Genomic DNA, 25,079 nt, shown 5'->3' with positions numbered 1-25,079 from the left:
TAGAATGATCGGAAGACGTAAATGGGCCTGGAGAATCCTTTTCCAAATTGGCTCGCTCATGGGATGTCAAGTTTTGCTGGTAGCTGGCAGGTAGCCTTGGTTCCTTTCCAAAGGCTGCTTGAGGGTCCTCACCACTCTGCCCCAGAGTGAGGGACACAAGGCACCGAGCTGGAGGCTGCCATGTTTCTTATGACCTGACTTGGAAATCACACACGGTCACTTCTTGGCCACCTCAGTCCGCTCTGATTCATGGGGGGAGGGGACGGCCTGAGGGCAAGAGTACGAGCTGGTGAGGATCATTAGGGCTATTTCGGAGGCTGGCTGTCACAGTCATTTAGGAGATGATACTTAGACCCCCTGACAATCATCTTGGATGATTATTAGACAAGTTATTAGACATGTTATTAGACAAGTGTTCGACCCACCAGCACAAACCCATCTTCATTACAAGGAAAATGACTTCAGACCTTCGCGCTCTTTGTACCCTGGTCAGAGGAGCCAAGTGCCTCACTTAAGCTACTTGGCAAGTGAGCTAGGCAGAGGCAAGATGGAGCCACCATGCGGGAGCCATGAATTGTATCTAGTCCTTGGAATTCAGGCACTGTCGGATCCCATGCACCCCGAGACTGAAGGGTTTACCCTGACTTGTTGAGCAAGATATAGAACTGGCCAGAGCCTGGGGCTCTGCTATTTCTGGTCAGTGAAGTCAGGTCTCATCCCTCCCTCCCCCATCCCCACCCCCGTACCTCCATCCCATTTCCGCCACTGCATCCTCTAACTTCTAGTTCTTACAGTTGAAAATACAGATTTCTGTGTTAGCTGAAAGAGTAATTCTGGAGAGGGGTGGTGCGTGAAGGGGTCTGGGAACGCAGGGGAGGAGGACTTGGACTGTGGGAGCTGCTTTAGGGCCCAGATGACCAAAATCCACACAGTGTGTAAGTGGGGGCGGGGGTGGGCATCCTCACTGTCTTGGTACCAGCCCCCTAGCATGCCCTGGGAAACCACAGCAGAGCAGCAGGGCTGGCCGTGTCCAACAGTGTGGGTGGGCAGAGGTGATGAGAGTGATGTCGTTCTGTCAAATGGCTTGTAGGCAATAGACCTCAGTGATGGCGCCCATGGAGAATAACGTGATCCAACTGGCTGCTGAGCACAACTACCATGACCGGGGTGGGGGACAGTCTGTGACATAATGAGGGGAGACATGAAAGGGGTTCTCGGTAGAGACCAGGTCTATGCGAACAGAGGCAGGCTGGGAGCTCAGGTTTGGGTGTTAATGTGTGTCTTCACTGGGACCTACAGGCTCAAGAAGCCTGGGACAGTCTGGTTCTACTGACAATATGCAGCCCTGTACCAAGTTCAAGCTACAATTAAGGACTCTGGTGACTCAGGGATGCTCCTCCCCCACTCTCCTCCAAGGACACTCATTTCTCTGTCCTTTTTTTTTTTTTTTTTACTGTTCTATGGCCTGGAGACTCAAAAATAGAACCCTTGGGTTGGAAGCTTACTTAACCCCTTAGGAATCAGAGGAAAGAATAAGTTCTTATCAATGGACTGAGAATCTTGAGAGCAGCTGTTAGACCTCCAAGTGGTAGCTTTCTACAATGCGGATTGAAGGTTGCTGGAGTGTACAATGGACATCTGGTGACACACCCAGGAAGCAAGGGATAGTGAGGAGTTGGGGCCCTTCCTGCTGTCCACAGCATATCCAGTGGTGTGCCTGGGGAAGGCTCCCTTTCCTCCCAGTTTCTGCGCGAGTTGGGATACTGTTGCTATTTTTACTGTCCTGCAGGTGGCGCCACAATTTAGGTTTTTAAGCTGACGACTGCCTGTGGTTTTCAGCCATCGGGCGGTGCACTACAAAAACCCAGCCATGGGGCCAGGTCTTGGGGGAAAAAATTTCTCTATAGCACCACCAGGCTCTGGTGATTTATTTAACAAGCAAATCTGGCTTTTATCAACTTAAATAGCAGTTCTGTTCCTAGGCTAATAAAATGGTGGTAGCTAAGTGAGGGAAAACTTAAGGATTTCTTCTCTTCATGCCTATTAAATCTGGCCCTTTTCTTCCGCCGTGAGAAATGAGCCAATACTTTTCTCCTCACACCCCTCAATAAACCACAACCAAATTGCCATAAAAATCACCTCCTTGGAAGATAGGACTTTATGACATTTCACTTCTCCCTCTTGTGGCCATGGGACCAGGCAACGACTGACTACCCGGTTTCCTCACCAGCCTGCGATGGAAGGGGTGACTTACCCATCCAGTGTCAGCCGGGGAGAAATCTTGGGTCCGTCTTCACCCCTCACCAGCTGTCAGGGGCTGCAGGAGGTGGGAGATGGAGAAGCGTTTGTAATGAATGCCAAAACCCATTTTGAACTGTTAATATCAAGTCTGCCCTTCCCAGCGTGCCTATTCATAAAGTAGGGTCAAGACAACAGAGGACCTTCCTGTCCCCCTGTATTGTGCCATTTAAAAAAGCACATGTCCTTCTGCAAGGCTGCACTAATTCCTTGGGTGTGTATTGTGTTTATTTTAGAGTTTCCAAGCACGGGAATAGACAGCATCTCCTTTGATTGTCATGACCCGTAAGGGTAAGTCGGGCAGGTGAGAACGGGAGATCGCGGGTGGCAGTGCTCGGACCAGGACCCAGGTCTTCACCCTTCCAGGGTAGGACCTCTCCCCCGATCCCACCCTCCAGCCTTGAGAGAGCACATCCAAGTGGCCAGAAAGATAATAATAGTAATAACAGTAAAAATCACGCCCCACGCCGTTGCTGATTCGACCCTTCTTGTTCTCCCTCAAAATGACATTATCACCACCCCTTCAACACCGCTTCCCCCGTACTACTAACTGGAAGGGGAAGGGGGGGAAAGGCAGTTGGCCACATGGCCCTATTAACGATGAGCGAATCGGCCAGGGCCCCTCACCTGCCCATTGTTGGCCAGCTTTGTGTTCCACTCCTTTTCTGTCATTTGGGTCTGTTATTACTCCTCAGGCACCCCATGGCATCCATTTTTCTGAATGAAAATAAATGACACCACACACTAGGCAGGAGATAAAGAATAATAAAAATATTTTATTTGCCACCTCTAAAAAAGGTCTTTGACTTCCCATCCATCCATCAGAAAATGACCCTGGGGCTCACCAGCAATATTCATGCATACACACACACACACACACCCCACACGAGTACATGGAGGGAAAAATCAGTTGTATTAAAAATACACGTTCGAGCAGCTAAAGACGCAGGCAAAGCTGTTTCCTTGCTTCCCTTTCTTTCAGCATTTTTATGACATACCCTGAAAGCCAAATGGCAAGCAGACATTTGAAAGGCCCCCCCGCCCCCCTGCTTTTATTGAGCTATATCCCTTAAGTAACCCATTACGGTTTTCCATGTGGCTATCTGCACTGTCACCTCTGGGAAAGGCCCATGATGGTCCTGCGCAGCAATTGTAGGAAAGATGCCCCAAAGTGGGGCCAGAACCAAGTGAGGACCGCCTCACAGGAGCCAAACCCCGGCTCCTCCTTAAATTTTGCATCCTGGGCACCTCATCTTAGTTTCAGTCCTGCCTCGAGAGTCCTTTGGCCCTGGGCATTGAGTTATTTTGTTATGTGTTTCTCTGGACTTCCGAAACTAACCTGATATTGTGTGCTTTATCTAGAGTCTGGGATCCAGGGTTTCTGAGAATAGAGGAGCCAGATCGATGTATTAACGCAAGCTAATAAGATAACTCCTTGCTGCTTTCTGGGCCACGCAATCCTCAGTGGAGAAGCAGAAGCTAAACGGGCTCCACTCTGTCTCCCAGAATACCCTCTAAGCAAACTAGCAGATGTCTGGTTTCCTCCGTGAGCTGGTGTGCCTCATCTTTCTGTCAAGGCACCTACCTTTGAGAGCAGAGTTTCAGCGGGGCACTATCAGGGCTGGCACAGCTTGGCCTGCGGGAGCTGCCCACCTGGGGGCTTGTGGAGCTGGTCAGCTCACATGTCCTTTCAAAGACTCCCCAGTGTACAACTCGGATTCCTGTGAAAATATAACCCCCGCAGGAAGATGTAGGGATTTTCGCTGTAGTCAATCATTTCCACCTGATGGGAAGAGTCTGGGGAGATGTTTTGGTGGGAGGAACAGTAATGGGCAGGAAGTTGGCTGGGAGAAGGAAACTTGAAGAGGAGTCGGGGAGGGAGGAGGCCCCAAACTGTGGCTCCATTGGCAGGTCCTCTGTGACTGTAGCCCCTGTGAGAAGGCGCTTTAGTGGCACAAGGGAGGGTCCTGCCCTGGGCCTCTGGGGGGGAGGGGGGGAGGGCTGGGGCCCTAAGTGTGGGAATCACCTAGGTGTCTCCTGCTGCGTGGGGTACCTTTCTAGGAAGATCCAGGCAGAGGTTTCTGAGGTAGTGCTCCCCACTTCAGATCCCACGTGGTGGTTTCCTCTCTGCCAGACGACTGTCTCAACCACAGCAAGGTGCTGATTGCTTTCTTCGGACTTCAGAAAGTGCCCTGATGTCCGCATTGTCTATCTTGGTGTGGTCTAGGTTTCTGAGAAGAGGAGGCAGGTCAGTCTGTGGATGTAAACATGAATTGAGTCAGGTTACTGAGCGAGCTCTAGGGCACTTGGCCATTCATGCTCTCTTCCCCCAGGCCTCCGTCCTTGGGTGCTGTGTGTGTGTGTGTGTGTGGGGTGCTTTGGTGGGGCGCTGGGGTTCTGATTAGGAGTAGGTGCCTGTTCCCGTGTCAGCTCTGAACACCTGAGGGTGCCTCTGACCGATCGGCGGCCCCATCCCGAGAAGGCTGACGGTTGCCTCCTTCCGAGTACGCGCCCTGCGCCCGTGTCACCATCTACGCGTCCCCCTCTGCCCCATATTGCGCCCGGCAGGGTGGGCGAGGGGTCGAGGGGGTGTCGGCAAACGCCCGTGCGGGGGAGCGCGGGCGGGGCCGGCGGCGGTGGGCGCGGAGCTCCGGGGAGGCGCCCCCTGCCCCCTCTGCCCGCCGCCCTCCGTGGGTCTAGATGTCAGCCGCGAGCTCCGCGCCAGCCGGAGCGAGCCAGAGAGGGAGCGGCAGCAGGCGGCGGGCGGCAGGGGAGGGGAGGAGGCGAGGCGAGGGAGGGAGGCAGGGAAGCAGGGAGGGCGGGAGGGAGGAGAGGAGGACCCAGAGAGCGCCAGGCAGCTGGAGTTTTTGCAGCGCTTGGCCGGGCTTCAATGCACAGCAGCAGCGAGCCGCGGCGGCAGCAGGCAGCCCGGGAGCTCCGGCGGCGGCCGAGCCAGCGGCGGCCCCGCTCCCTGCCCCCTGCAAACTTTGCGAGCAGCCCGCCCGGGGGGCCGGGGGCGCGCCGCCCGGGAGGCCCGGCTCGGCCCGCGGCCGCGCTCTTCGCCGCCGCAGCGCCAGGCGCCGCCACCGCCGCAGCCCCGCGCCTCCCCGGGGAGCAGCCCGCGGCTCCCGCGGCCCCCCAGCCCCGGGCCCTCGGCACTGCCCGGCCGGTCCCCCGGCAGGGGCGGGGGCAGCAGCGGCTTGGCCGGCCGCAGGCTGCCGGGGGGCGGCCGCGGCTGGCCAGGGAAGCGCGCAGAGGCGCCGAGAGCGCTCCCCGGCGGGTCCCCAGCGCACTCGCCGCGCCCGGGCAGCGGCCCGACCGGGCGAGTATGGGCGGCGCGGAGTGACGCCGCCGTGCCCGCTTGGCATCAAGGACATTCAGCCCGCGGGGGTGGGGACGAAGGGGGGCAGCCCCGCGCCGCCACCGCAGCCCCCGAGAGCCGCCGCCGCCGCCGCCGCTCGGGCTCCGGGCTAGGTGGAGCAGAGGGGTGCTTGGAATCGATCCACATTTTCCGACCTTTTTGTTGGACAATCCGCCCACCTCGGACGCCGCCAGAGGAGCTGTCAAGCCCCGCAGGCTGTGATTTCGCCCTCCGTTCGCCTCGCCTCCTCCCGGGTTCCCTGTGCCTCGGTGGAGTATTCGCGTTCGGGGCTGGGGCTGGAGGAGGCAGCCACACGCGCGCACACGCACACGCTCAGAGGAGGACGAGAGGCAGCGGCACAGGCACCATCTGCAGTGTCAATGCGGCGCTCCCGCTGAAGGAGGCAAAAGCGGCGCTTCCAGGTAAGGAGTCGGCGGGCGGGCGGGCGAGGGCAGTGCGGGCGGAGATGCCGGGCTCGGTCCGGGAGTCCTCGGCTGCCCGGGAGCCAGCCCGCTGCACGCACGCACACACACTCGCACACACTCGCACACACACACGAACACACACGGGCACACGCCGCGCACACGCACCTGCCCACGTCCCACCTGGACACCCGCGTAGGTGCGGCGCGGCCGGAGTAGGCATTTTCCTTGTTCCTCCTCCTCTGCGGTTCCCGACTCAAGACTTCTCGCACCCAGGACTTTTCGGGGTGGGATTTGGTGGCTTACCGCCTCTCCCTCCCACCGGGGGAGGCTGAGGGAGCGATTTCCCCCTTCCCCGGCCTCTGGTATTTCTAGCTGGTTTTCAAAACGGGAGAAGTCAGGAGAGCTTTGGGGAGAGACCCGCCCAGTGTCATCTCTGCTCCGTGGCCTTTGGACACCCTGGGGTTTTCATGGGAGACAGACCCACAGATACTCGGACAGCTGCTGGGAGAGCGTGGTGGCCCATCGTGCAGGGAGGAGGCCACGGAGGCAGACGGGGCTGCAGTTCTGTAGGGCGGTGCATAGGGAACAGACACTGCGTTTCCCCAGTAAGAGGCAGCACAAACGCCTTTCTGAAGCATGGCATTGCTTCCCCGGGAATGCACCGGGATTTCAGGCAGCAAGGGGTTTCAGCATCGCATTGCCGGGTGTTGCTGGCCTAGGGAGGATCCTCTATAAGAGGTATGATCCATTCACATCTCCAATATCCCGGCCGCAGTAAGCCCACAGGGCTTAGGAACACAGGACTTGGGTCTCCCCTTCACCTCTCTCCATTCCCTCTACACTGTATGGGAAAGCATGGGGCTGCTTCGCTGTGTCTCTGGCTAACACCTGTCACATGCCTTTGGAGGTGTGTGTCTGAGAAATCCAACGGGAGGGGGTCGGAGGAAGGTGTAGAGCTGGAAGGGAGGAGGGTCCCCTCTCTAGTGTCCACCGCAGCAGTGCCCCACCATAAGGAGGCCAGGCATTCTTGGGTTTGCCCGTGTTTTCCAGGGCCAGGCTGCTCCTCACAGTGTAGAATCACTCTCCAGGAGCCTGGGGTTCAAGGTTCCACTTCCCTACAGCTTTTCCGTTTCTTTTCTGCCCAGCTGGGATTTCACAGTCTGCTCGTTTTCAAACTTTTTCTGGAGGAGTTGGGAGGTGGCTGGGGCTCCAAAAGGGCTTTGTGGCAGTTTCCGTTTGGGGGCCAAAGAGCAATTCTTTTGGGCTCAGTTGTTGTAGGGAGAAGAACGTGAGATCCAAGTAAAACATTATTTTGGAGTTGCACGTAAATAGAGCAGGGTCCTGTCTTTCTCTCTGGCTGTCCCTTCTGGGGTAGCTTGTGGGGTAACCTGGCAAGAAATGGGATGAACTTGTACCCTTTATGCAAGATCACGTGATCAGAGTGTCCTACAAACTCACCAGTGGGAAAAATATGTTGGGAGTCTTCCAGAACATGAGGGAAAAGGAGTCAACATTCTTTCGAACAAGGGGCCTCAGTGTTGGGCACAGGATTTGGTTGATTCTGTAAATCCTGAAGATGGGTGCTGAAATAAAGGGCTTTCTCCGCACCCGGATCCCCGCTGTTTGCAAACTTTGCCAGCTCCTGCGAAGGTCTCAGCTAGGCTGGGGAGGACAGGAGCAGACGCCCCTGGGGGGAGATTGTATTCCTGCTGTGCGCTGTGTGAACTGCCCTTTGATTGATTGGAAAGGGTGGATGGACTAAAGCAGAGCTTTCACCATGGGGAGAACCCAGTAGGGGGAAGACACACATCATTTTCTTTTTAAGAATGGCGTGTGTGTACACACACAGCCAGATGTACGCATGCTTTCTCAAAGAGCCTGGCTTAACGTGACCGGCTGGTCCAATGTGTGACAGCGGGACCCAACTCTGTCTTCCCGGCTGTGGAAGAACTAGAACATTTCCACACGCATGCCCGATGAGTGCGTGGACGGGGAGGTCCCCCTGATGCGTAGAGGAGCACATGGTTTCCAAAAGAAATAGTGAGCTCCAGCCACAGTGGGTGGCTCCCAGGTAAACAGTCTCTCTCGGGACCTTGAAGGGGCAAAGGGATGGTGTACAGAGCTTCCTGAATTGTCTGTGTGTTTTCCACACAGACCTCTGCTTCCCTCTCTCTCCAGTGGCCTGAGGAGCCATCATTTTAATGCAAAGCCAGCAGTCACGATGCTGGTTATAAGCTAAACATTTTTAAACCTGGGTCCAAAAAATCCCCACACTTTCTTCACTTAGCATTAGGCACCAATTTGGTTTCTAGGGCAAAGCAGGCGTTAATTAACATCTGTGTAAGGCTGGGTGTACATCATCTAATTTTTTCCCTGGCTCTGTTGCTGAGCCCTGGAGCATGTCACGTTGTCACACTCTCTCTCTACTACCCCTCTGTGGCCTTCCTTTTAAGTTCTCTAGGGTCTTCGCTCACGGAGGGGAGTCGGACTAGAAAAGCCCCAACCTCGAGTGCTTCTTTCCAGCAGCCCCTCGCCGCTGCAGGGCTGTGCTCTCAGGGCTCCCCAGTGAGCGTGGGCTGCCCACGAGCCCTGTTCCTTCTGGCCCAATCTGGTACTCACTTGCAGGCTCGCCTCTGTCCTCCCCAGCCTTCCTCCGGGGTGCCCAGCCATGCCTGCGCACATTTCCAGAGGCATCTGAGGCCGCCGACTTGTTTCCTTTCTCCTCGGCTCCTCTCCATGGCTGCTGCTGCTTCCTGCAGACAGGGAGATCTGCAAGGCAGAGTCTGCCCACACTCGGCCTCCTGCTCCTTGTAATCACAACGAGGGCTGCCGGGAATGGAGTGGGGGCTTTCTAGGGAGGCAGCCGTCCCGAAGTGGGGAGAGAGCTGAGGGGGCGGGGTGATGAACAGCTCTTTAGCTCCTAGTTATCGCCAGGCTTTGATGCAAAGAAACAGCAGCCAATCTCTCTCCTCCGAGCCAGCTAGGGGGCATTTCTTAGCCGCTTCTCCCCATCCTCGCTGGGAGAAGGCACTGCACAGACAATGCCACCTCAGAGACCTGTTGGAGTGGCTCGGTGATGGGCGGGGTGACCCATGCTGTGATGAGTCTGATGTGCCTCCTCTCCTAGGGTTGACTCTCCTCTCCTTGTTTGTGTCCAGCGCGGGGCGAGATGCATGAGATGCATGACGCCTTTTCAGACCCCGGGGCGGTAGAGCAGGGCTCATTCCCTTCCGCCTGATACCCCCTTTCTGCTTCCTCTGTATGTTCCTGTCCCCCCTTCCTGGCCCCCTGCAACTTCCTAATTCACCTCTTAGCCTTGTGTGCACATCCGACAGCCCATTCGCCCTCAAATTTGTGGCACTCCAAGAAATCAATAGAACATGAATTTAACGACAGCTGGATGATTAAGTGTTATTTATATTTAAGAGCGGCATTTTAAAAAGACGTCGCGTTAATAAATCACACGGCTGTTTGGGAGATGCACATGATTAGGGTAATTGCCCTATAGGCTCCCCCGAGCAACGCCTGGCCCATGCGGAGTCCTGCAGATGCTATCTCTGCCGGCCCCCCAGCTCCTGACCTCCTGCCCAATGCCCTCTGTCCAGACTTACTCACTCTTGCCTCTCTCTTCACTGCCCAGGCTGTGGCACCCCAGTTGTGGCAGGAAGGTGGAGTCAGCAGGGACACTGAAGGGGGCTCTGCTGCTAAGTGGCCAGAGATGGGTTTTAAAAGCCAGAGCAGGCAGGCGGTCCTAATTCCCAGAGCAGAGGCCTTGTTCCAGAAGGAGGAGGCTGCTGCTCTGCTTGGTGTGAAGCAGCTTGGGAGAAAAACTTCCTGGATCCCGGCGAGAGCCTGTGCCAGCCCCCACACCCCGGTGCTGATGGTCACGTGACATCAGCCTCGCCAGGGAAGAGGCCGTGTGGACATTAGCATTTGCCCGGCGCAAGTTGCGGAATGGAAAGGAGCCATCGTCAGAGATGATGGTGGTGGCGGGTAGTTCCTTAGCTACTGACTTGGATGAGCCTCCATTTGAGTGGTTTATGCAGGTTGGCCCCTATCCTCCACCTAACCTCCCCGAGAGGCACTTACTGAATTATTCCCGTTTCCCGCGTGAGCAAACGAAAGTGTCCACGGCGGAGGGCTTTGTCGAGGACCGTGCGGTCAGCGGGGGCTAGAGCCACACCTCAGCCTGGCCTCCCTCCTTATCACAGTGCCGTCTGCCTCGTTGGGAGATCTGTGAGGAACCTGTTGCCTGCTGCGGAGGTTTGTGGGAGAGGAAGTAGGGATATGTGGCCTCTCCCTGGGACGCGTCTGTGATCCCAGGTGAATCTCTTTTATTCTTCCACTCTCAATTCCCATTCATCAAGTGGGACTGCCTTATCTTGGACTGTTGGTGAGTGGTGAAAGTGCATGGATCGTTCTAGCGGAGGGCTCAGTTCCCGAGGGTGACCCTTGCCTCTTTTGGCAACGCCCACCTCCCCCTGGGGAAAACTAAGGAGGAGGGAATGAGTACCGACCTCTGTGCTTTTGACTCTATGAGGCTCTGAGTCTTGCACTGGTCGGGATCTGGTTCTCTCTAGTAACAGCTTCAGATCTGCTGGTGTATGAAGACACCGCTTTCACTAAATCCTTCAGACCGTCCAGCAAGGCGGGGACTGTCGATCCTCATTTTGATTATATAGGGACTGAGACGGGATGCCCAAAGATCCAGGACACTCTATGGCCGGTGGTCTCTTAGCTCTTGGGGAAGGATGCCCACGGTAGGGGCTTGTTGGTTCATTCACTCATTAGCCCTTGGGATGAAGATTTTGGAAGCCAGAGAATCTTCCAAAGCCAGGGAAGGAGCCTTTGCCTGCCATACTGGGCACCTGGGCCATATAGTAGTGGGAGCAGAGATTCATGGGAGCTTGGTGCCAACGGCTGCACGTGGCTAAAGTCATCCCATGCACCTAGTGTGCGTGGAGCACTGAGTTAGGAATGACGTTCGGATTCTGAGCGGTGGAGGCTGGGAGACCCTGATGGAGCCCGTAGACCTGGTTGGGCGCTGTCCCATCCCAAAGCCTTGCCTCAGCTGCCTGACTCAGTCTCTCCAGCCTTAACATTTTAGGGAAAAGCCACAGGTGATACTCTTGCGGTTAGTTGTTTGGTTAGTTTTTTTCCTCCAAAGACAAAGTTTTATTCTACGCTTTCTTTGGCTTCTCTTCTGTGCTGCAAGGTGAGTGGGAGTTTCTGCCAAACGTGAGGGGGCCAGCAGGGGGGCATTTCATCACCTCCCCTCTGGCGCACCGGTAGGAGTGGCTGAAACTGGCGGATGGGGAGTCCTGCTCAGACCTGCACCAGCAGGAGCACGGAAGCCTTGGGCGCCTTCTCGTTGCCAGCTGAGCCTGACCAGCCCCTCCCTCGCCACAGTCCCTTCGCCAGGAACCAGGATTCGCAGCAGCAAATTGGATTTTGGAATGTTTTGTCCCTCCAACACAAAACAGATCGCTAGCTAAGAGGATGTCGTCTCTGCAGTCAATGCACTGAACGGAGATGAGTGGAATCAATTCTGAGGTCTTCCGGGAAAGAGTATTTTCATTAGGACGCACGCAGAGAGAAGCCGAGGAGGAAGAGGGTGCCAGGACCTTAAGAAAGGAAAGCTATGGCAGCTCAAAATCAGCTTTACATCTGACATACTCGTTGAACTTGTCTCGTTCGGGTACGGCTGGATGTCCCTAATGGTGGTGTGGGGTCTAGAGTTAGAGGCCAAACAAACCATTCCTTGGCTTCTTCCCAAGAAGAGGGAAAGTAAGCAGAGCAGACTTGGCTGACCGTTTCCCCTCTTTTGGCGGGAGGAGACAGTGAGAGGAGGGCATGTCAGGGCAGCAGCCACAGGGACGTGTAATTGAACCGGCCTGTGGAGCTTGTCAGCTAACTTTACAGACGTAGTTAAGAGTTCATTTTTTCCCTCTCCGTCTCAGACCTGCTTCCTGAAGGTTAACCTAAAATGGAGCAGAATTTCCCGAAGTGTATTCTGTGGGAGTGAGTAGGTGTGGCAGACACAAGAAGTTCCCATGGCTAAAGTTGGAGAAACCCTGAGGGTGTAAAGCAAAGCTAGAGTTTTTTGTTGCGGCACTTCTCAGAGTCTTTAAGCACACTAACTGGGATTGTAAAAGCATGACAGCGAGAGGTACTGTGTTGTGACCCTGAGAATCCATCAAGAAAGCCTGGCCTAAGACCAAGCATCCCATTTTTCTATTCTTAACTGAATAAAGGGATGGATTCTACAGTGAAAATTTCAGCAGGGCGTTCACACTCTACACACGAAGCACCAAGTTCTGGTGACTACGTAGATACTAGGGTTTCAAACAGAATTTAGCCTGGTGGGCAGATAGTCCAACTCCAGGCTCAGTGTTTGCCCTTTGTCCTTCTAAGACAGCAGGGACGTCCTCAGGCAGGAGTGAGGTCCAGGCAAGTATATATTTTCTCAGGTTTCTAGATAGTTCTAGTACGTTTCCCTGGTTAAAAAGCACTGGTGTTGTGGGAAAAGTTCAGTTTTAGACAAACAGATGCAGATGATCCCTGCTCTGTCACTTACCAGCTAAGAGGTCTTAGGAAAAATCACCTTATGTTTCAGTATCACCATTGACAAAATGTGGGGGTTGGTCTAGAGCAGTGATTTTAAAAATACGTATGCAGTGGCGCTCTCTACTCAAATGGACTTGTGTATGGGAGTCTAACACACAGGACCGCGCTGGCCAAGGTTATGGAGGAGCCCAGGGCCTTGCACTTTTGGTCTGTCTGCCCCCACTCCCATCCTGGCCTGGGCTCCCTAGAAAGCAGAGCCCGAGGCAGAAGCTGATGTGGGAACATTTGCTGAGGGGTGAAATCCCAGGACAGCAAGAGTGAAGGGAAAGGGGGGAGAAGGAGAGAAGGAACGGAAACCACAAATGTACAAAGAGTACAAAGAATGTGTTCCTGGGCTCGCTAGAGCTTCCCAAGGAAGCACAGCTGGTGGGTCCTTCCCTAGAGGATCCTGATGGGGACCCAGTCTCCCAAGAGTCTGGAGGGCAGGCATGGCCAGCGTCTGTGCTGGGTCCTTCTTGTGAGCTGCGGGTCCTTGGGCACCATTCCCCCATGAGGCAGGAAGTCCCCTTCCCTTCTGGGATGTGATGCTAGCTCAAGCCAGAGCTGTCCATGGTCCGGCCCACAGCCTGGGGCTTCTTATGTGGCTCCCCTCACCATGGACCTGCTGGAGCCTGGCCTTTACCCTCAAGGAAGAAAGGCTTTGAGAACTTTAGGAATAGCGTGTGGTGTTCCTGGGGCCACTCAGGTTAGAAGTGGGACAAGGGGCTGAAGACCAGAACTGGAGGTGAGGTTGGGCTTTCAGGGAAGGTCTGGGCAGGTGCATCAATTAGGGATCTGGGGTCATGGGTTCCTTATAAGACACATAGCGTTCTTCAGACGGAACCAGATAGGGAGCTGGAGCAGGCTGCTGTAAGACGGCATCATTCAGGCCTCAGAAGTCACGATTCCGTGGCCGCGATAGCCAACCGCACTCTGGGTTACCTAATTGAAGCCCCTGGGAGAAGCCGCATTAAGAACAGGTTCCTGTTAGGATTTTTTTTTTTTTTAAATTTTTTTTTTATATTTTTTATTTTTTATAAACATATATTTTTATCTCCAGGGGTACAGGTCTGTGAATCACCAGGTTTACACACTTCACAGCACTCACCTCCTGTTAGGTTTTAAGAGGCTTTCCTAACTTTTAGAGCTTATTAAGCAAAGGAGTGCCTTCCATTCGGCGGTGTGTGGGTATCTCAGACATTTCTGTTTGCGTCGGCTGAAGGGCAGGGCTGCCTGAGAGAAAGGACCTTTGACTCTCTCCTCGTTTTAAGAAATATTGTAAGCATCGAACTATTAGACCAAAGGGGGCATTTTTAAAAAATATTTTATTTATTTATTTGAAAGAGGAAGAGATCACAAGGAGGCAGAGGCAGGCAGAGAGAAAGGGGGAAAGCAGGCTCCTTGCTGAGCAGAGAGCCCGATGTGGGGCTCGATCCCAGGACCCTGAGATCATGACCTGAGCTGAAACCAGAGGCTTAGCCCACTGAGCCACCCAGGTGCCCCAAAGGGGGCATTTTTGCATAAAGTACTTGGCTTAAGTCATTGCCTCCAGCCAGCACCCCTCCCTTCCTTTTTACAACATACGTGCTTCAGTCCCACTCTACCCCCACTGCCCTGGGGTCAGATGGAACAAAGGACTGATGGCTATGCTGTGCCTGTTAGCCACCCCCCCTCCAAGCTCTCTTCACCATTAGATACAGACCCCTGTCTCTCTTCCTCAGATGCACTTGCTTTAACTGCCGATTGCTGTGAGCAACTCACGGACTTCGAGACGTGGGTCTGCGTTTGCGTGGCTGCCTGAGATTCTCAGCTCCCAGGGGTAGGACTAGCCTCTGGTGGACGTGTCTCCCGTGTAATCAGAACTTAATTCATACTTTATAATAATGGTAAAGAAGCTGCTGTGGGCGGTGGGGATGATGACAATAGCGTTGAAATTATTTACTTCCTTATGTCTGTAGACGAGAGGGACCATTTCTCACTCTTCTTGTGTGCTTGGTGCCCCACCTAGGGCCTATCATACTAGAAGCAAGCAATAAATATTTGCTGAGTAAACAGGATGAGTAAACGGAGCAGGAGAAGCAGGGACGACTGGCCTGTAAAGGAGAGAACTCGGGGCATGTGAACCTGCTCCTCTGTTAAGCGCCTGTGCTCTGGCCGGGGCAGGGTTGGAGCTACATCAAGGCAGGTGGCTGTTACAGAGAAGACCAATGAAGATGAGGGCAAGCCGAATCCATCAGGCACTTTAGAATGTCCTGAGTGATGGTGGTTTGGGGACAGGTGGTCTGTTGACATGATGCACATGGAACTGAGCTCCTGCTTTCCATAGAAAACCCATTGTGGGTTTTGGTGCCAGGAGACTGGGAGGGAAGACCGGATTGCATTTCCCAAAGCATCCCGAAGACCAGTCCCTCCATGGAGAAAGCATCCATGGCCGAGTACATCTTGCAAACACCTTATGCTCTGTTCTCCTCTTGGAGATTTAAGATGTACACTGAAGGCATAGGGGTCCTGCTGTAGAGACACTGTTTAATTATTCTTCACCAGCCATTTTTCAGCTTGTTTGGTGAGTGTTGAAGCCAACCCAGGAACAGGTGTTGAGTAAAAGGCATTTGGGGAGACGCTGGCCCTTGAGTGAGAGCTTTCAGGTTTGGTCCGGAGGAGGAGAAACAGGGAAATGAGTGTACTAAACTGTTACACAGGGGTACTTGTGGGGTCCAGCTTTCAAAGGGACTGCCTTCTCCCAGTTCTTACTTTGCTTTTGAGAATCCCAGAAATGGCTGTGAGTTGTTATGAGATGATGGTGACCATTGAGCCTTTAGATTTATGTTCTCTAAAGGGACTGTTTTAAGAAGCTCAGTGATGGTGGCTCCAACAGGTTTGCGGAAATATTTCCAACAAGGAGCACTTTCTGGTTGGATGTAACAGATCGAGATGGATGTTTGTAAAATATGTGAGTGATGACATTCACCTTCTATATTGCTTTCTCGGCTATGTTTATTCAAGAGGAGACCTCACTATAACTGCCAAAGATAAGTGTTCCACATTCATGAAGAAGGCTTGAGTTATTAAGACGTAATGCCCTGAAGTTTGGATAGTTGAAACAAAATACTTTCTCTTGAGGAAGAAATTTTGCTGCTCCAGAGAGGCTGAAGGTTTCTAATTAGACTATAAACCCATGGTTTCCACCACTGGGTAGTGACCCAGAGAGCAGAGTTAAGCATTTCCCACGAGCAGCATTTCAACGGCTGAGACTCATTTTACAAAGATAGTGGTGTGTGTGTGTGTGTGTGTGTGTGTGTGTGAGAGAGAGAGAGATAGAGTTGGGGTAGGTGTGGGCTATCACCCCAATGGTGTTTGGATTTGGATCACCGGGGGGACACAGGCTGGTGACTTGTGTGCCCAATTACAAGGCCCTGGCCATGCTTTGCCCGAGCACCGTGCTCCTTTCCAAAGTGAGTAACAGTTGCTAACACACACTTACCAACAAAATTCCCCTGACGCCCATTCATGAAGCACTGCGCTGGCGATTCTATCAGCATTAAACTGTTTGGTGACTGAGTTTAGAATTATAGGAATCGGAAAAATGAATTAGCAGTAAATCAAGTCCCAGCTGAGTTCGAACCCAACTGCCGTGAGTTTTAAATTAAAAATATCTTGCTATGATGAAGCAGTTGTAAGTCAAGCCCTAGAGCTCTGTCACTCTTGACTTTGGAGAAGTGCGGCAGTCACCCTTTGAAAGGAAAACCCTGGCAACAGCTCATAGTGATTCCCAGCCATGCTGGGAAATTGCTACTTCATTTCTTCTTCATAAACTGTTGGCTTTCATTTTTTTTTTTTTTTTTTTTTGAAAAGGAATCCTATTTGCAGGGACACGGCAGAGCTCTGGGAAGAGGGCAGGTGGAAAAGGGCTCAGGCCCAGGGGGTTCATTCACTGCCATCTCTTTGGTCCTTCTCCAGAGGAGCCAGGTAGAAGGGGGATCTGGGTCTGCGGGTGTCGTGTGATTTGTTTTGCTGCTCGGACCATATTTGATTCCTCTTTCTGGGGGATCTGTACAGAAAAACAACAAAGAGAACACTTCAAGGAAACTGCAAGACTGTCATGTTGCAGTGACAATTGCGGTGTAATAGGAAATCATTTATGTAAGTTACAGTGCCCTCTGAATGAAGCTTGTCGGAAGTATGGCTACAGCTTCTCGAGGCCTATTTTTTTTTTTTTCCTTCTGCAAAATAATCCCACGGTTTTCCTTTTCAGAGCAATTGAAGAAGTTATTATATACCGGTCAGGGACCAGGGAGACCCTGCTTCTAATCCTAGGCCTGCATGAATTTCTTCCAGCCAGTTCCCTCTCTGGGCGAGGCCTCCATTTCTTGCCCTTTAAAGCTGGAATAAGCCCTTGCGGTTCCTAACCGGAAGCCCCGTAGGAGAGGACGGAAGACTGTGTTTGCATGCAAGGTCCCAGAACACCAAGAAGGAGACAACGGAGTCTGGGCTCAGGCCTCTCCCCGTCATACCCGGACCAGCTCCGGTGTGTTTGCTGATCTGGCGAAGGGCTGGGATGACGAAAGCAACTGGCAGATTCCGAAAGAAGAAGGTTTTCCGGAGAGCAGGAGACCCGGGGAGCGGGATGGTTAGTGTGGGGGCGCAGAGGCGTGGGTAGGAGGGGGCACCCTATCCTGGCAATAGCAGATTCGGTCAGGACTTTGGAGAAAGCAAAGGGGTCGTGAATTCTCTCGATGCCCAACCTTCACCTTGCTCTGTCCATATATATTTACATATTTTAGCTGGAGAGGTAGATGGGATGTGAAGATTGGCCAATTCAGTCAGTGTTTTTCGAGCGCCCACTGTGTGCGAGGGCCTGTGCAAGACATTGGTTTTATTGAAGCAAAATGGCTTCTGCTGCTGGGGCGCTCCGAGCTCGGCGTGGTCACAGCACCCACATCTATAGATAATTTAAACCCAATGTGGTAAGAAGTGAGAAATGCAGACACAGAAGGCATCCTGAAAATATGTACGATGGGGCATCCATCCAGATATGAAAGGCAGGGCACGGAGAAGGTGTTCTGGAGAAGGACGAGGGTGTTTCGAAGGGTGTGTGGGCCTGGCCTCGTGAACGCACGAGGAAGAGGTCGCCAGCGGATGGAGCAATGTGGCCATGGCCTGGAGGCGAGCGCCCATGGTGCTGGCCACCTGCAGCGCACGTCAGGCTGGGAAGTGAGGTGGGGTGCAAACAGGGGGGCAGGCTGGGCCAGCACGGGTCCTGCAGGCAGTGGCGAGGCTGGGGGGGGGGGCGGATTTCCAAGCAAGATTCTGCTTGTAGAAAGATCGCTCTGGAGGCAGCTTGGAGAAAGGATTGGACATGGGCCACCGATGGTAATCCCGGGGGGCTGGAGGGAGGGCGGATCTGAGGTCGTGGTCGAGAGGCACGTAGGAGTTCGCGTTGACAGCTGGACGATGGCAGTGTAGACAGTAGGGAGCAAAGGGGGCTTTGGGAGGCCTTGCACCATTTGCTGAGCTAGAGCGTTCTAGAGCCAGACTTGGTGGAGGGCAAGGGGCAGACAAGGAGCCTGTGCTTGTCGCGGGTAGGTGTGGTAAATTGAGGTAGATGGGATATGGCACAGAGGTGAGCAGGAGGCCAGCAGGCCTGTGACCCCCGTTCCCCGGCAGCTTCAGCTCTGTGCCCACCATGCTGAGTGCTACTCATCCCTTAGCTCCCTTCGGGATCTGGTGGAAGCTTGATAAGGAAGCAAGAAGACCCACATAGATACAGAATTTTGCATTTTCTAAGTGGCTCATGTTTCAGATGAAACACACTCTCTGGAACATTTCACTTAAGAGTGTTCTGAAAACGCCCACTCAGGCCCTCACTCTGCCGTGGGAGCTCTCCAAGCTTTCTTTCCCAACGGAAAAACAGTGGTACCCGGAGCTTGAGTTCTGCACCAAAGATCCCCGAGCACGCTCGGGATAAAGGCAGAATTTCAGTGATGGAGAACAACCAGGCCTTTGTTGTGGATGTGCACTGGATCCCTTTCTTGGTGTCTGCATCCCATTTTCAATCTGCAGACCCTCAAAACAGCAGAGGCTGTTGAAAGGAGCCCCACCGGGAGCAGAGAGATGGCAATGAAAATTTTGACCTTGCCCTTCAGGAATCATGTCTTATTTATTCATGGGTAACAGCCGGTCTGTATGGGTCTGGCCTGCAGGTGGGATCTGGCCATGAGATAGGGTTTGCTTGGCCCAAAGAATGTTCAAGAAGCATTTGTATCAGTTGAATGCTGGGAGGTACAGTTGTCCTCTCTGGGGAGCCCCAGGTTCCCCTCCCTGTCATCACACCTCTGCCTCACACATTGATGGCGAAGGTACTTGAATTAAAATGCCAGCAGCCCAGTATCTGGTAGATACTCCAGCAGTGATGCTCGCCCCTCCTTCCAATACACAGCGGAGAAAATGAGTTAGCGTATTAGCGTCGAGCACTCTTTGCATTCTATAGGGAAGCTTTGAGATTCGGGAGGCTCATTTATCACAGCAGATGTAGAAGGGGCTGGTGGCGAAACTTTGAGTCTCTCCGTGCTCTATCAATGTGTTCCAAAATGTGTTTAGAAAAAAGGCCATTTTTAGTTAGAGAAAAGTAAGCAACTCCTTCAAGTCTGTGAGACCCTTTTGACACCGGGCTCCTCTTTTCCGCTGTGGAAGGTCACCGGGGTTGTGGGGAAGAGGCGCTAGAGGACAGGGTGAGGTGTCCAGGTAGCAGGGGCCCAGTTTCGACTGGTCCTCCAGAAGGAGGAACGCTGAGTGTCCAGCCCCAAAGAGTGTCTAAAAACTGCAAATTTGCAGTGCGATTGCAAGCGAAACAATGCCTCTGCTCTCTTCTCTGGATGGCTCTGGGCGTCTCAGAGCTGCTACTACGAGTGGCCCATGGACTGTCTTATGGAGCGGGGACAGGGCGCTGGGCGCGTCGTTTTGAGCTCTCACCTTTGTTGAGGCCCACAGAGAGGACGGGGTTTCTGCGCGTCCCTCCTTCTGACCCCTGCAGCCAGCCCTCGTGCATTTTGTCAGCTGCGCTCAGTACATGATATATTTGCATATCTACTCTTTCTGTCTCAGGGAACTCGGCAGTTTTCCCCAGTTTATCTGGTGGCAACTTATTTCCCTAGTAGAAGCCAGAGAGCAGAGCCTGGGGTCCGAAGAAGGGAAGTGATCTAACCACAGCGATCTGGGGTTGGGACCAAAATAGAGTTGTTGACACCGCTGTGGGCTGCACTTGGGGCATGGCCTGTGCGTGACTCCACTGGGGACAGGGGTGGGGGAGGAAGGGACTGTGTTCAGGACTGGGGAGCCGAGTCCTCTCAAAAGCGGCCTCAGGGTCTGGGAGACAAAGGTAGGGAACCCCCCTGCTTCCACTTTTCCGATAGAGCCCCCTCTTCTGCTTCCCACTGACCCATGGGTTATCAGATGTCCTCCAAGCGGCGTCTGGTTTTGTGCTCAGATGAGAAGATCTCAGACTGGTGCAGACTCTCGAGGTGCTGACCGTGTGCATAGGGTCACATTGGCTGTTGACAGCCCGGGACTGCGTGGCGGGGGTGAGAGGAGAGAGCAGGCTTTGCCACACTCGGGACCAACTTCACAAAGAAGGGGCCGGAACTCATTCTCATCTCCATTCCTTCTTCTACGAGTTGACGCTAGCAGGACTGAATGCTTCTTGGCAAATACATACAAATAAATTAAACATCCTGCAAAACCTGTCTTCGTATGTATGGTTGAAATTATTGAATGAAATGGTATATTTTCTGCCTGTAGGACGTGAGATGCAGTCGAAACCCTTTTGCTTTACTTTGATGATGGCCGTGTTTGGATGGTTCGAGAGAGCTCACCTCGAAAGCTTCAGGGAGATCACACGGCCAAACAGAGAAACCTAACTTCTAGAAGCGTCAGGCAACCTTTCCTCAGCATGCATTATTTTGAAAGCATGGCGTTTTCATTCCAAAATTTATAAAATTTATATTTGTAAATTAAAAAAAATAAATCTTTAGGCCTAGAAGAGGCTTTACCAGCTGACAAATTTTGCAAGTAGCCTTGTTTCACAATCCAGATGTTAGCTAGGTCTAAGTATTTTTTGTGTCAAGACAGTGGTATACCTAGAAGACTGAAAATTCAGGCTGCCAAGAACTTATTTGTAAAATATGATTTACTGGCTTGTATTTTTAGCATTTACAACTCATATTCTCACTTAATTGCAAGGTTTTGAAAGCAGGCAACTGTCTTAGACCCACGTGGGGTTCCCTTTGGACCCAGTATGTGGGTGGTTTGATTTTCTTCTTTTGATCCTCACCTTAAACTTGGTTTTCTGAGCTTAAAAGGAAGAGTGCTAGAATGGTCAGACAGTAGAGGGTATCACACGTACTGAGACCACGGCGAATCCACAGGAAGCAGGAAGTAGCCTCCAGGGACAGTCCGCCGGCTGTGACGACTGCGTGCTGGCGTTAGTATTTTATTTAATTGTCATTTTCCTACAATTGCGAATGAGCCTCTGCCGTGCTGGAGTCTTGACGGCAGACTCATCATATTTCTGGAAGGCACAGAGAAACAGCTCTTACTTCCTCTCCAAAATGAAAACTTGGCTGACGTCTTGTTGTCTTTGGCCGGAAGGTTCTGAAGTTTCACAAAGGTGAGAAAATACAACTACTAACATCAAAGTGCAATTTGAGGAAAGGGATTTTTATTGAGGAACGCACATGGTTGTTCCTTAGTAGTTCCTTGTCTACTTTTCAGACTCCTGTGCCCCCGAGTCCCCGCTCCTTCCATCTCCTATGAAGACAGTCTTATGGTTCAGGCTTTTACCTCCTTCCACCTCATTTCTCTGAGCCACACATCTGAGCTTTGCCGGCAATGGGGGCATCTTTACAGGGGGTGGAAAAAAAACTGCGTTCTGGGAGCAATGATGGTGGGCTTTCTCTGAATTACTTACCACGCTGACTGAGGGCTCCTTGCTGTTCATGGCACTGTTAAGCTTGACTCCACATCTGACTTTGGGGAGGTGTGTGGAGGAGGTCAGAGTCTGCAGGAGGCAGGGGCAGTGAAACCCAGCATGGGGTCATGTGTGTGTCCGGGTCATCGTGGGACACAGTCTCCCCGAAGCACTCAGACCTGCCCATCTCACTGCTGGCTCATAACCATTGGGTCTCTAAACTCCATGCTCATGGGTGTATTTTATGTGAACTTCTGCCATCTGGAACTTTCTTTATTCATAGTTTTTGAAAGTTCAGTTTTGAACTGATACTTACCACAGTAAATTTCATTCTGGGGTCCAGTTTGGAGCTTGGTCTAGCCTGCTAAGAGAGTTTCAAACTATCACCAGTGGGTGAAGACTTAAAACAATAGAGCATGACCGCTCTCAGAGCATCTCATCTGACCTTCACAAGTCCTGGAATTTGTCGTCTGCTAATTTGATAAGTGACTCTCGGTCTTTATTCAAATTACTGATAAAAATGTGAAAGAGCGTAGTACCAAGGACAGAACCCTTTAGCATGGCATTTCCTGGAGAGCTTCCCCTGTAGGTTTTCTTTTTTTTTTAATAAACATATAATATATTTTTATCCCCCGGGGTACAGGTATGTGAATCGCCAGGTTTACACACTTCACAGCACTCACCAAAGCACATACCCTCTCCAATGTCCATAATCCCACCCCCCTTCTCCCAACCCCTCTCCCCACAGCAACCCTCAGTTTGTTTTGTGAGATTAAGAGTCACTTATGGTTTGTCTCCCTCCCAATCCCATCTTGTTTCTTTTATTCTTCTCCTACCCCCTTAACCCCCCATGTTGCATCTCCACTTCCTCATATCAGGGAGATCGTATGATAGTTGTCTTTCTCCAATTGACTTATTTCGCTAAACATGATACCCTCTAGTTCCATCCACATCGTCAGCTTCCCCTATAGGTTTGACCAAAAAAAATGATTAACCTACTTTGGGCCCAAGAACGAGGGGAGCATCCAGGACCCAGCACAGGCTACTGGAGACAGACAGACCTAGCACTATCACCTGGCCTACCCCAACTTGGTCATTCCCAGTGATCAGATTATTTGGGGGCTGAGTTTCTAATGATAGTAGATAGGTGAGGACTCTAGGCCCCTCCTCCACAGGATTCCTAACAAAGCAGGTGTCAGACTTAATTCTATTGTATATCAGTCTTTGCTTGTAAGCAGACACAGGAACGGTCCGGTCCCACAACCTGTTCTTGAAGCTCAGGGAAGATCCGCTCTTCTGTTTCTACTAATGTGCTAGTGACACTGAGTGCCCTCAGAATTGAGGGCAGGTGCATGGAATGTACATCAGCGAGAGGCTCTGGGCCCACCCTGGACCCAGGAGGTAGCACAGATACTTTCATTTCTGCATGTGCCAGGAAGTGAGAAAGTTTGGCCAACCCTGACATAATGGCTGTCTTAGTTACTTTAGGCTGTTATGATAGACTATAATAGACAAGGCAGCTTAAACAACAAACATTATTTCTCACAGTTCAGGAGACTGGAAGTCCAAAATCAAGGTGCCCGCATGGTTGGGTTCTTGGTAAAGACCCTCTTCCCAGTTTACAGACGACTGACCTTCTTCTCGTTGTATCTGAGAGGAGGAGGAGAGGGAGACCTAGTCCCCATCTCTTCTTATAAGGACACGAAGCCCATTTTCAGGAGGGCTTCTCCTGCATGACCTAATGACTCTCCAGGGACCCCATCTCCTAATGCCATCATCGTGACATGAATTTGGGAGGACACAGACCTTCAGTCCATTATAATCACCCTGACGAGTTTATTTGTTGGAAGGTTTATTTGAAGCAGATGCAACAATATTTTGGTTGGAGGTTTCAGCTCACCTTCTAGTGGAATCAGAGTTCAGAATCTTTTGAAGGATGAAACATAGACCCATAGGAGCCCTAGACCGAGAACAGAGCCAAAAATGCTCTGGGCTTGCCAGATTTTTATGCCCTCAGGGCCGAGATTCCTGGACAGTATTTCTAACCCATCCTCTGTCTTTGACACCACTTAATTTCCCACCGAAAAATTCTTTCTGACATCTCTCATGCTTTTTAATAAACCCAGTCGTGCTGATCAAGATAGTACAGTGGAAACACTTGGGTGATCTCTGATGTGAGTCTATCAAAAGCCAACTCACCCACCCAGGAGTGTGCCTCTTTGATGATAGCACATTAGATATTGACTAACCATCCTTGGGTGTAGATTAGAACTAACGTACACACATTATATCCCACTGTTCAAGCCAAAGTATCTTAAAGTTAACTACAGACATCATGAAACCTGGCTTCTTAGCTGCGTGACCTTGGGCATAGCCTGTTGTCTCCGAGGTCCAATTTCTTTATCACTAAAAAGGTAAGGGACTACATGGCAGAGTGACTGGGACAATTAAATGAGGTAATACACGCTGCTTGGCACATATTAAGTACTCAATAAAGGGAGGCATCATATTGTTTACAGTTATGGTCTGCTCTTCAGATACTTAAAGCATGTTAGTTGTATTTCTTACCACTGTGCATGAGATCAAAGCACTTCAGTGTTCTTGGTTGTAAATAGTCACATCTGTTTCTAACGCTGGCCTTCAGGGAGGCTGATTGCCTTGAGGTTCTCCAAGCACATGGAAAGAGAGGAAGGGAAGAGGCTGGCCTTTTCTCTAAGGATGACCTCTTGGGAAAAAAAATTCCAAGATATATGTAGGGGTTCCTTCACTTCTGGGAGGTCCAGCACTTGCTCGGAGTGTAGACTTAACGCCCGTGTCTGCATATCTAATCCGTGCTTAGTACAGCACCTTCTTTACCAGCGCACACTGGTAAACACAACACTGTTTTTATAGGACCTCCAGCGACAGCGTAGGCCGTGTGTTTTTCTCGCCAAGCGGTGGTGGTGGTTGCTGGTTTTTTCAAGTTTCCCGCCCAGGACCTTAGATTTTGTTTTAAGGGCGAAGCAAGTGGAAGACGCTTGGCTTTGACTCAAGGCAATGACTAAGCACTAGCGGGTGTCTGGGCCTGGAGGCCCCCTTGTTATCATGTCGAGCACGGCACAATGAAGTATTTGCTAATATTGGCCTGCAACCAAGTCATAAAGCAGACGTGGTCCCCCAGACCCCGAAAGAGAGGGGTCGAATCTGCATGGCATCAGCCGCCTGGATATGTTCGCTTGCATCCCTTGGGGGAGATTTGTGAAGACAGCCCATCTCACTTGTCTTCAGTCCCAGGTCCCTGTTTCCTGGCAAGAGAGCCTTCCGTGAGTTAGTGAGGGCCTCTGGGATGTTCCCGCGGAGTTTACGCCGTGTGTGTCCCCACTATCCAATCAGACTCTTTTGCCTGGAGGCACCGTGGTTGTCAGAGCGGGACCAGTACCTCGGCTCC

General features: G+C 52.1%; 1 protein-coding gene and 1 long non-coding RNA gene across 3 annotated transcripts in view; one reads left to right on the top strand and one right to left on the bottom strand.

Annotated features, from left to right (window-relative positions):
* Positions 1–1,426: 1,426 nt before the first annotated feature.
* On the bottom strand, positions 1,427–5,077 carry LOC106004535. The gene is made up of 4 exons (XR_001177562.2): positions 4,352–5,077; positions 3,884–4,019; positions 2,926–3,015; positions 1,427–2,317 (listed from the first exon to the last, which is right to left on the bottom strand). It is a non-coding gene; the product is annotated as an uncharacterized LOC106004535 (long non-coding RNA).
* Positions 5,078–5,503: 426 nt separating this feature from the next.
* Positions 5,504–25,079, top strand: part of PLXNA4 (plexin A4) — a 416,899-nt gene continuing 397,323 nt past the window's right edge. Inside the window, exon 1 of one of the 2 annotated variants that reach the window (XM_045062996.1) lies at positions 5,504–6,081. The gene's annotated coding sequence lies outside the window, so the exon portion shown is untranslated. The remainder of the gene's footprint in view (positions 6,082–25,079) is intronic. The other variant, XM_045062995.1, reaches the window with a different exon arrangement.

This window comes from Mustela putorius, unplaced genomic scaffold, assembly GCF_011764305.1.
Source record: "Mustela putorius furo isolate JIRA1106 unplaced genomic scaffold, ASM1176430v1.1 tig00003845_pilon_pilon_pilon, whole genome shotgun sequence".
Classification (NCBI taxonomy): domain Eukaryota; kingdom Metazoa; phylum Chordata; class Mammalia; order Carnivora; family Mustelidae; genus Mustela; species Mustela putorius.
Note: the sequence above shows the minus strand (reverse complement) of the source record. Positions and strands in the feature narration are given on the sequence as shown.